This window comes from Mustela nigripes, chromosome 2 (assembly GCF_022355385.1).
Source record: "Mustela nigripes isolate SB6536 chromosome 2, MUSNIG.SB6536, whole genome shotgun sequence".
Classification (NCBI taxonomy): domain Eukaryota; kingdom Metazoa; phylum Chordata; class Mammalia; order Carnivora; family Mustelidae; genus Mustela; species Mustela nigripes.
The window spans coordinates 57,511,858-57,525,237 of NC_081558.1; the positions used below are offsets into that span (position 1 = coordinate 57,511,858).

The 13,380-nt window shown below is 50.7% G+C and overlaps 1 long non-coding RNA gene across 2 annotated transcripts; it reads right to left on the reverse strand.

The window, feature by feature from the left end:
• Positions 1-1,728: 1,728 nt before the first annotated feature.
• Positions 1,729-13,043, reverse strand: LOC132009911 (uncharacterized). Of its 2 annotated transcripts, XR_009402091.1 has the most exons (5): positions 12,959-13,043; positions 10,270-10,385; positions 7,172-7,309; positions 4,371-4,591; positions 1,729-1,849 (listed from the first exon to the last, which is right to left on the reverse strand). It is a non-coding gene; the product is annotated as an uncharacterized LOC132009911 (long non-coding RNA). The 2 variants fall into 2 exon arrangements; XR_009402092.1 differs by lacking the exons at positions 1,729-1,849; positions 4,371-4,591 and adding an exon at positions 5,765-6,591.
• Between the last annotated feature and the right edge of the window lie 337 nt (positions 13,044-13,380).

The following is a 13,380-nucleotide window of genomic DNA, read 5'->3' on the forward strand; positions in this document are numbered from 1 at the left end:
GACCAAGATTTCTCCTAAGCTCTTACAGTTTCAGTTACAAAGAAATTGTTCCCTCCCTAAGGGGTGAAGATAGTGGGCAAATGGACTGAGCTGGGGCTTAGGGTGTAAAGAAGAGAAGGTGCTGGCCGGGGCCAAGGGTGGGGGTTGCTGAGTCTTTCTTTGTCAGCAGATCTCCAGAATCCATCTTCTGTATCTTTCTTTCCCTGTCATATTTTGAGGCAGAGGTTTGGCTCTCAAACCTCTTGTAGTGACACTGTCCTTCCCAGTGACCTGCTTTCAGAATTTTGTTTCCATTTTAGCTACCTTGCCCATGATGAAGACATGCTGTCACCAAGTGGCAGTGCTATTTCCATCTTGCCTACATGCTCAAGGGGTTTAGTGGTAGCTGTAGTTTGTTAGAATGGAAGATGACACTGGCTTAAAATGTGTGTGTGTGTGTAAACAGAATCATGCATTAGCATTTTGGTAGTTGCTAGTTCTGTTCTAGATGCCATTAAAAGCCTTAAGAGGAAATGCCCTTCCCACAAATTCTCATCAGTGGTGTTATTACATCATGTAAGAAATCTCTTTGGCAATTAGGATAGGGTACATCTATGGAATAGAAAGTCATGGCTTGGGGCGCCTGGGTGGCTCAGTGGGTTAAAGCCTCTGTCTTCGGCTCGGGTCATGGTCTCAGGGTCCTGGGATTGAGCCCCACATCGGGCTCTCTGCTCAGCAGGGAGTTTGCTTCCCCCCTTCTCTCTGCCTGCTTCTCTGCTTACTTGTAATCACTCCCTATCTGTCAAATAAATAAATAAAATCTTTAAAAAAAGAGAGAGAGAGAGAAAGTCATGGCTTTTTCCTCTAAAGAAGGAGGTAAGTGTTCTGATTTTTTAAAAAGATGACTAAGTGATCAGTCCCCACCTTTTCACAGAAGACAATTAGAAAAACTGGACCACCCAAAACAGAACAAAATGCCTGCTTGAAAGCATCAGAGAGCTACCAGCACTGTGAAGTGTTGCTGGGCCAGCACAAAATATAAAGTAAAAAATCAGAAAAGTGAGTTCAGCATTTGGGACCACTTGTCCATGAGGGTGTTTGCCAATTTCAGAAGAGGTAGCTAAGACCCGAGCCACTGTTCTAGACAGTTGGTGGAGCTAGGAAGAGAAAAGTTGGTGAGAGCCGATCTACTGCTTGGGCTCTAAGTCAGGATCCTGAAGCAGTATGCCCTGGAAGTAAGGGAGAAGTGGAGGTGGGCTTAGACTATTCCTGGCAGGAACTGCTCCTCAGTGCCAAAGGATCTCAAACCCTAAAACTGGACTTCGGATTTAGCGCCTAAGGAACTAGCAGTGCCTTTCTGGGGATGTTTAACCCCTTTCATGCCTTTTGGGAGAAAGGTTTCAATATCTTTCTGGAGGAGCACAATAACATTCTAGACCCCAAATTATTTCTACAAACAATGTTGAAGATTTAAGTATTCAGGGGCACCTGGGTGGCACAGCTGGTTAAGCGTCTGACTCTTGGTTTTGGCTCAGGTAGTGATTTCAGGGTCTTGAGATCAAGACCCACGTGGGGCTCCATACTCAACTCAGGTCTGCTTGAGACTCTCTCTTTCCCTCTGCCTCTGCCTCTTCCCACTGCATGCTATCTCTCTCTCAAATAAATAAATAAACATTTAAAAAAAGATCTTATTTTATTATTTATTTGACACAGAGAGGGAGAGAGCGATCCAGAGAATAAGCAGGGGGAGCAGCAGAGGATTCCCTGATGAGCCCGGATCCGGATGTGGGGCTCGAGCTCATGACCCTGGGATCATAACCAGGAGCTGAAGGCAGATGCTTAACGAACGGACTGAGCCACCCAGGTGCCCCTAAAGAAAAAAAGATTTTAATGTCAAGTACATAGTAAAAGTAGTTAGGCATAGGCACAGAGGAGACCATATGATTGAAAACCAAAAGAAGCAATAAACGATGGAAAACAGATGAGGAGAAATGGACACGTCCACAATTTCAGTGTGAGATGTTAATACCACCTGTGAGATGTTAATACCACTCTGACCTCTCTCAGTAACTTATAGAATAAGCAGGGGGAAAAATCAGTAAGGATATAGAGGATTCAAATAACATGGTCAGCAAATTTGACCTCCTGGACATATACAGTACATTGAACACAACTACTTTAGAATAGACATTGTTTTCCAGCACACATTGGAGATTTACCAAAAATGTATTTTACTGGAAAGCAAATCTCAAAAAGCCTCAAAGAACTGAAATAAAATAGACTATGTTTTCTGACCACAAGATAATTAAGTTATAAATAAAGATTATCTTTAAAAATATCTTAAAAAGTTATAAAAAAATCTTCACATATTTGGAAATTAAACAATACTCAAAAACCACAAAACCCCTAAGGGCCAGAAGAAAAAAAACCAGGATGGCAATTAAAAATATGTTTTGAATGAATGATGATTAAAATATCACATGTTAAAATGTGTGGAATGCAGTTAAAGCCATGCTTGGAGGGAAAATTGTAGCCTTAACACATATACTAAGAAAGAGGAGAAGTTGAAAATAAACAAGCTAGACAGTTGATTCTCTTTCACTGTCTAGTTAATAGGTTGCACAGGGAGAACTTGACTTTACAAACAGGGTATGAAGTCATATTATTTTTGCCTCTTGTCTGAACTAGATTTAACATTTTTGTGTGGCAAAATGTCATACACATCCAGGGCGCCTGGTTGACTCAGTTGGTGGAGCGTGTGACTCTTGATCTCAGGGTCATGAGTTCTAGCCCCGTGTTAGGGGAAGAGATCACTAAAAAAAGAAAAAAAATGTTATATCCATCATTGCAGAGGTCCTTATCTAATTTGGCAGGTCAACAGCATTTAATATGGTGGACACTCTTTCATTCTTGTAATTCTTTCTTGTAACTCTTTCTTCACTTGGTGCTGAGGCAGCGGTGAGCCCGAGCTGCAAGAGTTGATTGTGGGCTAGCAATTGGTCGAGTGACATCTCATTGGCAGCTTGAAATGGGCTGTGGTGGCAGAGTTTACACCATGGAAATTGGAAAACACTATAGATCATAAGTGGATCTATTGATCGATCAATCTATTGATCTGTCAATCCCCACTGTTTATTTTCAGCAAGCGAGAAACTGGTATAGCCAAAAGGAGCTTAAGGAGAGGGTTAAATGCCACAGGCACCCTGGATGGCGTCCTGGGACGAGAAAGGACATTGGGTAAAACTCAGGACATCCGAAGAAAGTATGGATTTGAGTTCATAATAATGTTAATAATTAATTAGTTAATAATTATTAATTAAAATAGTAATGTCAGTGTTATTCATTAATTGTAACAAAAGTACCACACTCATGGAAAATACTACTAATAAGGGGAACTGGGTGGGGAAGTATGGGATCTCTCCGTGTAAGCGCTGCAATTTTATTGGAAGATGTTAGTGATTTGGGGGAGGAAGACCTCAGGGTTAGAGGGTCATTCTCATCCTGTCAGATCACGGGAGTGTGCTATCAGCATGGTCTGTCACTGTGGGTGTTGACCTTGAGCACCTGGTCATGCTTGTCAGGCGTCTCCACTGTGAAGTCGCTCTTTCTTCCCTTTTTGATACTCCTTCACTTTTGAGCCTTAGGAATTTCCCTCTGCCTTCCTCCCTCCCTCCCTGCCTCCTTCTCTCCCTCCCTCCATTCTCTCCTTTCTTCCTACAAGATCTGCAGTGCATTGAAAGGAATGTTTATTAGACTTTATCCAATTCTAGGAAATACTAAGCTACTCATAATTGTGTGACTTGGGCAGGCTACTTATCCTTTCTGTGCCTCAATTTTCTCATCTGAAAAATGAAAGACTCATATTCCCACCACAGAGGATCCCTATGAACAAACATATAAAATGTTTAGAATGGTGTCTAGATATAGTAAGCGCGATGTGCCAGCTATTATTAGAATGATGATTGCCTATTGCCCACTGTCATTTTGCTGGAAGTGGAACTCCCATGTACTCTTTTATTTTTTAAGTAAACATGGGGCTTAAATTCACGACCCTAAGATCAAGAGTCGCACACACTCTGACTGAGACCCCCGGGCACCTCTTCCTACCATGCACTTTTTTTTTTGAGAGAGAGAATGAGAGAGCATAAGCACGTGAGTGAGTAGGAGAGGGGCAGAGGGAGAGGAAGAGGGAATCTCAAGCAGGCTTCAGGCTGAGCGTGGAGCCTCATGCGGGGCTGGACTTCATGACCCTGAGATCGTGACCTGAGCTGAAATCAAGAGTTGGATGCTTAACCAACGAAGCCTGAGACCCAACTAACTGGCTCCCACACTGGGCAGGAAGTGGCCTTGTATCCCTCATCAGAAGCTTGGAAACAATTTTTGAGGCATACCTTGAGCTGGAAAGAAGCTCCTGGTATTATTCCAGGCTGAACTCTTGCTGGTTGCAGGACCCACCATGCTGTCAGTCGGTGGCTAGAGTCTCATTTGAGCGGGGCCAGGTGGGGCAGGGCCCAGGCTGACCCACAGCAACAATGTCTGGCAGCTGGTATACTGGAACCCATCGTGGCAGACACCAGTGGTCAGCTGCCCAACATCCATCCCCACCCTCTGCCTGTAAAAGAGTAGCAGATAATCAGCTGGGGTCACTTTGAGGAGGGCTTTTCTTTCCTGATGAAAAGAGATGGACTCAGCTCTAACCCGTCCTCGTTCTTCCCTCTTCCCTTGTCTTGAATGTGGATCTAATGGCTGGAATGACAGCATCCATCTTAAGATGGATAAATAAAGAAAGAGATTCACAGAGATTTCAGCCCAGGCGTCCTCCAGACACTGGACAGCATTTGGATTTCCCCTTATGTGAGATAAATACATCCTTATTTAAGTCACTGAAGCACACACTCTGTGTGTGTGTGTGTGTGTGTGTGTGTGACTGAACATAATCTTGGTTATCCCCCAATCTATCCTCAGTTTAGCCACCCCTAATGATTTTCCTACAACACGGGCATCACTGTGTCCCTCTTCTTGGGAGATACCATCCTGCTCTATCAGACTGACCAGAATGAAGAAGACTGAGAGTACTCCGGGCTTGTAGAAGGAAAACAAGGCCTGGCACCCACTGCTGATGGTACCGTGCGTTGGTCCAACACTTTGGGAGAATAATCGGCAATAGCTTTCCAGATTAAAGAGGCTCACGACCTACTCTTGGGCAGTTGCACAGAGTCAAGAGAGCACGGCTCCCGCACCCCGCGACCCTGGCCCAGGACACACCTCATACTGGCTGGCAACGCGGGGCCTGGCAGAGCCGTGGGGCCCGTCCCAGCTGAGGCCAGCATTGTTGTGACCGGCGGCCGTGTGTTTCCACCCAGCTGGACAGGCCTGCAGCTGGGCCCTGCCTGACGGTAATAAAGAACATGGCGACCTCACTGGCCCGCCACAGCCCAGCGGCAGGAAACATTCCAGGAGCACCTGTTTCCTGAGGACCCTGTCAGGGGCTCCCGGGCACCATCTGGGCGCTGCCCCACATGTTGTTTGCATTAGGAGTTTAGAAAAACAATTCAGCTTTGACTAATTGCTCTTTAATTTTTTCAGGCACATCCAAAGCCTCACCCCTGCCCTACTCCCTCTTTCTAGCTCCTCTCAGGAGCTCCCCAGGCTGCTGCGCACGCGAGCACAGGGCGCTCGCAACATCCCTCACACCCCATGCACTCACACACACCCCACATCTATGCACACCCACGTGTGCGCCGTCCATACCTCCACTCAAACACATCACACTTCACCTGCCACACAGCATACACTCTCACCCACGCCGCACACTTCTACCCACAACCCGCTCAAACACGCACACACTCACACGTATATGCGCATGCACACAATACACTCACACATGTGCTCACACACACACCTGCCTACACTCACACGTGTGCTCACACAAACACACACACACACACACCCGCCTACAGTCACACGTGTGCTCACACAAACACACACACACACACACACCCGTCTTACACAGTTCTGGAGAATAATCTTCTCTCTCTGTAAAGGTGGGGGCTTTAGTCCTCTGAGGGTGGCAGGGGAAGGGAAGGCATGAGACCTCAGGAGCCCTAAGAACTTGGGGGTGCAAAGCGGCGCTTATGAGCGTGGACCAGGAGCTAGAATGCCAAGGTTGAATTCTAATTCTGCAACTTCCCACCTCTGGGCATCGTGTCCGCCTGTCTGTGGTGCAGTCTCCCTCCTCCTTTATCAGAGTGGGAAGTTGCTGCCGTTGGTGGTGCCTCTGTACAGGCGACAAGCTTAGAACAGTGCCTGGCTTTCTGTTTGTTCTAAAAAATTCCACAAATCAAAGTAACACCAAAACTCAGTACTGAACATAACAGGCTTTTCCTCTGGATGTTTCTGATGGCATGATTCTGAATCAGTTCCCCAAAGCTGAGGGTTCCTCCTCGCATGGATGCCCCTGCTTTATTACATCTACAGGGGAGCCGGTGGCCTTCTGTAAAGCAGAGGAAGCCGAAGCACAGAGAGGTTAAGTTGCTTTCCTGACGTCACACAGTCTGGAGCCGTTCTGCAGAGTTTCCACTGAACCATACTGCCATTCCAGGGCAGGTTGCACTGTGAGGGAGAGGGGCAGGGCAGGAAGAGGGGGAGGCTTGGTGAGGGAGGGGGGAAGCGGGACGGGTGGACTCGGTTGTAGACAGTGGGCATGGCTGCAGGAAACTGGAGTGGCCTCAACGAAGGCCCCCAGCTGGAGTTAACACAGCCTGTCCGGCTGGACCAGACCCAGTTTCCAGGCGGCTCCAGGGCGGGAGGCCCAAGGGGGGCTGTGGCGCCGGTGAGGTGGAGGGTGCCCGCAGAAGGGCTGGCAGGACTGCGGGGCAGTGCCCAGCTCCGTACCCGGCTGAGGGCTTCCTGAGGCCTCATTCTGGCCTGCCACCCAGGCCACGGCCCAGGCCTGATGGCCCTAGCAGGGCTGCCATCTAGAACAAAGCGTCCTGCAGGAATTCCGGCCCGGGTAATGGGTAATGCGATGCATTGTGGGGCCGGTCCTTGAGCTGGGTCACCCCACCCCCACCACCCCCAACCCACTGTCTGCTCACGGTCTGGGGTCTTGGAAGTCACCAGCAGCACTTAAGATGGCAAGGACCCCCTTGCTTGGCCCGCCCCTGAATTCCACAGCTGCTTTGATACTCACCTCACCTCTCCCCTTCCTGTCCTCAAAAGTGTTTGCCTCGGGACCAGCAAGCTGGGCGGGAGGGGGCGCTTCCTGGCAGGCTGGACTGCTGGGCTGAGCCGAGACTCCCAGACTGTTACAGCAGCGAAGATTTCCTTCCTGAAAAACACACCAGCCTCTGCTCTCTGTCCCTCTGGGTTTCTCTCCAGAGAGCCTGGGCAACCTCTACTCCTCGGCTCCTGGCTGGACTGTAGGGAGCCCCTTCCTCCAGGGGCCCCCACAGCCAGGCAGGTGCCCTGATTGCACACAGCCCACCAAGGTGAAGTCAGAGCCCAGATCAAGTTTCTTAAGCCTCTGTGCCCAGGTTTTCTCATGGGTATATGGGCATCTCTTTCCCTCACCCCCTTACCCAGTGTGCCCACAAACCCTGCCCACTCTGCCTTCACTGTGCATCGAATCTGACCTCTTTGCCCGATCCCCTGCTGCTACTCAGTCCCAGGCCTCCCTGGGCTCCCCACCTCCTGCCTGGGTCCTTTGTGTTCCAAACACAACCTCTTCTCCCCAGGGCAGGTGACAGGATCCCACTTTAACCAGTCCCCCCTTTGCTCAAAACTCTCCCCAGGCTCCTGCGTCATCCAGAGGGAAAGTCCTCCCCCCCTTTCTCCTCTCCTCCTTTCCTACCATTCGCCCCCATCCTCCACCCCCCACGCACGGTCTTCCTCCTGCTCCTCATACACACAGGCCCAGGCCTGCCCCAGGGCCCTTGCAATGCCTGTTCCCTCTTCCTGGAAGGTGCTCCACTCAGATACCACCAAGGTCCGCTTCCTCACATCCTGTGAGTTCTCCTCAAACGTCACTTCTCATTTCTTTGTTTAAATCCTCCCCTGCTCCCCTTCCTGATTCGGTGTCTCGCAGGCATTTTCAGCCTTCACGAACTTTGCTGATGGAGCTCCTTCTTGCTGGAAGGTCAGCATGGAAGGTTGAAGGTGGGGACGCTTCCTGCTTTGTTCACAACCTGCGGTGTCCCTGACACTTGGGACGGAGGCAAGGTTCTTAGAAGGTACCTGAAAAACAACTGTTGCCTGAGGGAATGAAGATCCCCTGCCTTAAGGGGTCAGGAGCACTGACAAAGGTAATATATGTGAAGTGCTCAGCGGGTTCAGAGGCAGAGCCAGTGCTCAGTGGATAAGAATGGTGATGATGGTGGAGACTAGTAGTGGTATTAGAGTTTTGGTGGCTCTTGTTGGAAGTCCTTGGTGGACCAGCATCCATTCCCTCTTCTTTCAATAACTCACCCCATCCCCCCTGGGAACAAACCCTCCCCTCCCCCACCGTGGGCCCAGTGATTGCCTGGGGCTGGCCCTGGCTGGCTCTGGGGGTGGGCCACCCCAGCCACAGCTAGCCAATGCCCTGCATTCCCCTGCCCACCACAATAGGCTCAGAGACAGTCCTGATCCAAGTCAACCGGAGGCATTCCTGTTTCTGACGGCCTCCAGGCTGAGCAGATAGACACAAGGGCTGGAACTATGGCAGCCATCTCTCCACCAGGAGGAGAGTGAAGCCACCAGAGAAGGTGAGCTAAAAACTGAAAAATCTGGGAATAGTGATGGTATTTAGAACCCTTAATTTGGGCTTAATTTCCTGCCTGGGTTTTCAGCTACTTATGTCAGTAACGCTCATTTTAGTTAGGCCGGTTGAGGTCAGGTCATCACCTGCTACCAGAAAAGTCCTGCTTCCTCTGGCATCTGACCTGGAATCCTCTGGAAGATTTCTCCCTTCATCCCCATCCTTCTCTTCTCTTCCTTCCATCTGACAGGGATTTTAGCCCCACTCTGTTTGGTGTTTGGTAGCCAGTGATTCCTGTCTTTATTGGATTCTGGTCCCCTTCCCCAGTTACACGTCTTTCCTACTATTTGTCTGGTTTCTGGTGACCCTTTAACACATGGCTCACTCATTTGCCAAATTAATGGCATTAATGCTTGAACAGGAAGGGTGGAACATTCTGGTTAATCAAAGGTTCTGGTTGACTGAGAGTTTTTACCCCCTTTCCAACCTTCCTCTGGGACCCCGTCTCCTCTCCTCGCTTCTTTTCTTGCTTATCTATCATAACCATCCTGCCTCTGTGTGAGCCCTGGACACATCCCGTCCCTTCCTCTTTTTTTTTTTTTTTTTTTTTTTTAGATTTTATTTATTTATTTGAAAGAGAGAGAGCATGCACACAGGCAGGGAGAGGGGCAGAGGAAAGGGAGAAGCAGACTTTCCATTGAGCAAGGAGCCTGATGCGGAACTCGATTTCAGGACCCTGGAATTGTGATCTGAGCAGAAGGCAGACACTTAACTCACTGAGTCACCCAGGCGTCCCACGTCATGTCCCTTCCTGAGCTGAGTACTTTGCATTGGCTATTCCCTTTGCTTGGAGAGCCTCCCATGGCTGCCTTCTCACCCTTCAGTTATCAACCCAACTGTCCCCTCCTCTGAGAGGCATCTCTTGACCAATTTATTGGTCTATTGACTATTTTATTCCAAAGCTACCCTCTTTTCAGTAGCACTTGTCACTTTTGGAAATAATTTTATCCACTTGTTGATCTGTGTCCCTTGCTGGAAGATAAGCCACATGAGCTTGGGGGTCAGAGCTGTCTTACCTGGCACCCCCAAGGCCCTGCTCTCCCCATGGCACCACACTGCTTTATTTGCTTCCTAAGAGTCATGGAACCTCATTGGTCCAAGGAGAGCCCTTCATGCCCACAGTTACTAAGTCCGGCTTATTTCTTACCCTTCCCCTTCCCTTCTGCTCCATCCCACCGTCCCTGCCTCATTCAGGCTTTTGTCATACCCTGTCATAGCTCCCAACTAGGCTCCCTGCCTCTCCGCATCCCTTCTCTGCAGCAAGGCTGTCCCACTCCTGCCAGGCACTTCATCTGGACCATTCTTTGGTTCTCTGCCTAGTCTCTCAGTTAGAGGTACTAAAGTCACTCCAGGCATTTTAAGCAGGAGACTTAATACAGGGGCTCGGGTGCTACTTTGGGGGACCTGGTGGAGCCTCCGGGATGATTGCAGAAATCATGGCAGAACCTGGCCCCACCTGGGCCACCCTTGGGGAGGAGGTGATCCGTACCTACCATGGGAACTGCTAGTTCAAGTGAAGAGCCTTTCAACTGGGATCCAGGGATCAGAAGCCACTTCCGCTGCTGCAGCTGCTGGTTGAGCCCCCATGAAGTCGGAGCCTGGACCATCCCTGCCGAGACCCATCATCTTCACAACCATATTTACCAGCAGAAAACCCCAAAACTTCCAAATCACACACGAGCGCCCCTGATTGGTGGAATCGAATTTAACCCTTGTTGTAATGGATTATGGGAAATGTAGTTCACGTGTGCCCACTTCTGCCACAGAGGAGGTGGGCACAGACAGTGGGGGCCCACTGCATGGTGTCTGCTGCAATGACCCCTGACCCCAGGGCCTTTGGGTCTGACTCAGGGAGGCCTTCCTTGCTGCTGTGTCAGGCCAGGCCCCTCTCCTATGCCCTCGTAACAGCTTGCGCTTCTTTTCAGAGTGCACACCGCAGCTCCTATCTATGAGTGTGCATGGTCACCAACGAGGCCTGTCCATGCATGAGACTGTGTGCCCGTGACGCAGGGGCCCCTCGTGCCCGGGGGAAGGGGCTCCAAGAGGACAGTTTTGCTGAAGGAACCCCGCCATTCTCCTCCCCACTCCCAGAGCATTTCCTGCCTGGATGGCCTTTCCAGCGGCTCCCCCAGCCTATTTTGAACCACTTCCTGTCTTTGGGGCATCGGCCCTCTTTCCTGCAGCTCAGAGGGAGGACCGCTCCTGGAGACGCAAGGTCAACTTAAACCCCAAGGTGAAGATGTAAGGAGGGGACGCTTGCCAGGCCTCCCACTGAGGTAGCCTGCGCCTCGAGGCCAGAATGAGGACCCTGACCTGTGTCCTATCATACCCCCTACCGCACCCCCACCCCGCCTCCCCGACGGCTCTGAAGGAGGCTCTGGACCTGAAGTAGAGAGGTGCCTGCTTCCTTCTGGAGACTTGCTGTTGATGGCAGTGAGACAGGTGGCTTACTTGGAAATTCCTGTCTGGGGGAGCCCTTGCTTCAAGGGCCTCAGACATCACACATCTGCTTTCTTCTCCATGGGGTCCCCCCTCAGGAACGTGTTCCCCACCATGTAATGACTGGCCCCAGCCACTCCAGGGCTCTCATCTCCCCAGGTTCAAATCTTTGTCTGGGAGTTGCCTGCTGAAGTTCTATTTTTCCCCCCACTGCTGGAGCAGCTTGGCTAGCGTTTCCACCCTGAACCAGGTACTATCAGGTGGAGGGGTGGGGAGCACAGGATCTGGAGGTGGTGGGACCCCTGAGGGCAGACCAGAGCTTGGGAGGCTTTCAGGATATGTTGTACGGACGACTGGATGAAGGATGGAACAGGGGGCCACTCGACCTCAGATGCTAAGAGGATATGGATTCCAGAGGCTTATGTGTGGGGTTCCTTGTGCTTAGGGACAGCATACAGGGAGCCAGGCTGGGGTACAAGAGGCCAGAGGGGCTGCTGGGGAGTCGTTTTCTCTCGTGGGCGGAGAGGTCCATGTTGGGGAACCTAAGCTCTTTCTGCATGTGATCCTGTAATGACCATCCCTGTGTTTGCTTCCCCTTGGAGGCAAACAAAGTTCTTATCTGGAGGACACTGGTGAAGAAGTTCATTCCTATGTGACCTTGAGTATTGTAGGTATCTGGGATAGGTTGCCAGCTGGCCCCCAGTATCTTCTCTCCTCCTTCCACCATCACAGAAGTACCTGACCACCTTCTGGGATCACATCCCCACATCCTTTTAGCCGGCTGTGGTCACGGGATAGGTTGTGAACCATCTTCGGCCCTCCCCCAATCCGTCTGCCTGGAAGGCCGCTGTGGAGATGGGCCATCTGGGACCACGCAGGGACAGTGGAACAATAAGGCAGAGGGAGCCTGGGTCTCTGAGCCCATGGAGCCACCAACACTATCTGCCAAGAAAGGTTATGCCCAGACTAGTAGAGACAGAATAACGAACTTCTTTAACACCATTCTTACTTTGGGTTTCTTTCCTATAACCTGACTAATATATTCAAGGAGGGACCTCCTGGGCAGATGTCATGGGAGCCACAGAAGTCTGAGAGAGGGACCCTGCCATGGGGCAGCTCCTTCCCTGCCCATCCACAAGATTCTTTGCCTGAGGATCTTTCCAGCCTGACAACACCATCCTCAGACTCCCCACCCCTAACTAATTAAAGCCCCTCTGGCCATCTTCTCTGTCCCCTTTTGCTCCAAGGACCCTCTTGGCTGAAAGGACATGTCTTACAAGGATCCCACCCAGACTGAGCATGGGTTGGGTGGGGCCAGGCTCAGAGGAAGACCCAAGTGCCCCTGTCACTGCCCCTCCAGGTCTGCCCACCTTCTCCTCTCTGTCCATGGCCACCCCTCCTGGAAGCCCACTGAGGAGGTGCCTACCGCCTCTGTCCCTGTTCTGAGCCAGGAACCCTCCTGCCCTCCCTCCCCCACCTGTTCCCTGGCATGTGCCCGGAAGTGCCAAGGATTCCCCATCTCTGAAAATGCTGTGCAGTGAGGCCCATGGGCTAGCCTGCCAGGCCCCTCCAGGCTGCCCTTCCAGAAACTCCCAGCCCCTTCCTGCCTGGCTTCCTGCCCATACCCTTCCTGGAAACTGGGCCCACCCTGCCCCCAGCCCAGGACGCCAGTATTTCCATGGGGTAATTCAGCCAGCCCTTCCCCCCACCCCTGTGTCTGGGAGGGCCCCTCCTTTTACTCACAATATTGAAAGTTTGGAAAACAACTTGCAGGATGGAAAGGAGAGTCGGGCCATCACTCACTCCTCCTGAGGTCTCCAGAGAGGACATGAAAGACAGGGGAAGACAATCGGAGAATTTCTATTTGAATGTCATCTAAAATAGGACTTACTCAAGCATTACTAATACATACAATGTGAATAATGTTACAAAATATGTAAATAACATAGATATTAGGATGTTTGCTCTTAAGTGTTCCACTGATAGGTGCATTGATCCACAGTTTGGTGACCATCAGCCTAAGGCTGTTTCTGCTCAGCCCCACACCCTGAGCCCGTGTCCCTCTGAGGGGAGACCTCATCTTCATGGAAGGACAACTCGAGGGCCAGACTGAGTATCAATGGAGGTGGGAGGGGCTGGCATTGTTGCTAAGGAAATGCCATGTT